The 1,362-nt window shown below is 47.5% G+C and overlaps 1 non-coding gene across 1 annotated transcript; it reads right to left on the bottom strand.

The window, feature by feature from the left end:
- Positions 1–461: 461 nt before the first annotated feature.
- On the bottom strand, positions 462–532 carry TRNAG-GCC. The gene has a single exon. It is a non-coding gene; the product is annotated as a tRNA-Gly (tRNA).
- Between the last annotated feature and the right edge of the window lie 830 nt (positions 533–1,362).

Below are 1,362 nucleotides of genomic sequence, written 5' to 3'. Positions count from 1 at the left end.
GTGGGAAGATGGATGACCTATAGTATATGTCATATAGATCCGAGGGAGGTTGTAGGAAAGGGGTTTGGTGGCAAGACAGAGGAGATCGAGTTACCAGGAGTAGGTGGGTGTTGGAGGAGCAAAATGCGCGAGCTGCGTTAAGTAGGAAATCAGTGAGGCAGAGAGGGAGAGAGCTGATTTGAGAGCTTTAAAGCCGATAGTGAAAGTTTTCTGTGTAACGCCGAGGTGGGTGGGCAAGTATCGGAGGTTCTTTAGGAGTGGGGATAAATGAGCTGAATGCTTTTTGAGGAAAATGATCCAGGTAGAAGAGTGAAGACTAGACTGCAGACAGGAGAGAGAGAAGGCAGGGAGGTAAACAAGGGGGCAGATGAGGGATTTAATCAGTGCTTGTATCAGCATGGAAGCAGTTGGGATGGAGAGGAAAAGGTGGATTCTAGAGATGTTGTGAAAGTAGTACTTCTTGCATTGGCCGGGAATCGAACCCGGGCCTCCCATGTGGCAGGCGAGAATTCTACCACTGAACCACCAATGCTAGAACTGACAGGATTTGGTAACAGATTTAATACATTGAATGAGAGAGATGAGTTTTGTATATCATTTATGGCATTTGTTAAGGGCTTACTATGTGCCAGGCACTGTACTAAGCTCTGGGGGAAGATACAAGCTAATCAGGTTAGATGCAGTCCCTGTCCTATGTGAGGCTCACAGTCTTAATCCCCATTCTACAGTTGAGGAAATGGAGGCACAGAGAAGTGAAGTAAATTGTCCAAGTTAAGATGGAGCAGGGGTTAGAACCCAGGTCCTTCTGACTTCCAAGCCTGTCCTCTATCTACTAAGCCCCGTTGCTCCTCATTTGAGGATCATTGCTCGGGGAGATTCCAAGGTTATGGATCCTTCCAAGGTTACGGAATTGTAAGACAGGGAGGATGGTTGTATTGTCTACAATGATGGGAAAGGCAGGGGGGAGGACAAAGTGCAGGAGGGAAAATGAGGAGTTCTTTTTGCATCTGTAAAATAGGAGATGTTGGTGGGACATCCAAGTGGAGATGTTAAGGAGATACCTATGGAAAGAAGAAGACCTCACACCTTTTTGAGAACACACAGGAGTCTGCAGAGCCAGGGATCATTGCTGATGAGAACCAGGGGGCAGATGGATTCAAAACACGAGCCCAGAAAGGTGGCAGGATCATAGGGTTTCAGAGCATCCTTCACCACATATGTCATAAGCACAGTACCACTGTTGATGCAATAAAAGGATACAAAGCAGCTGACGATGACTAGGATGGTCTGGGTGGCTCTGGATTTGGGGGAGGACTTGGGGGAGAGTCCGGTGCTGTGGATATGCTGGACCTGCTTGCTGTG

This window comes from Tachyglossus aculeatus, unplaced genomic scaffold (assembly GCF_015852505.1).
Source record: "Tachyglossus aculeatus isolate mTacAcu1 unplaced genomic scaffold, mTacAcu1.pri scaffold_170_arrow_ctg1, whole genome shotgun sequence".
Classification (NCBI taxonomy): domain Eukaryota; kingdom Metazoa; phylum Chordata; class Mammalia; order Monotremata; family Tachyglossidae; genus Tachyglossus; species Tachyglossus aculeatus.
The sequence above is the reverse complement of the archived record's forward strand: the minus strand, read 5'-3'. Positions and strand labels throughout refer to the sequence as shown.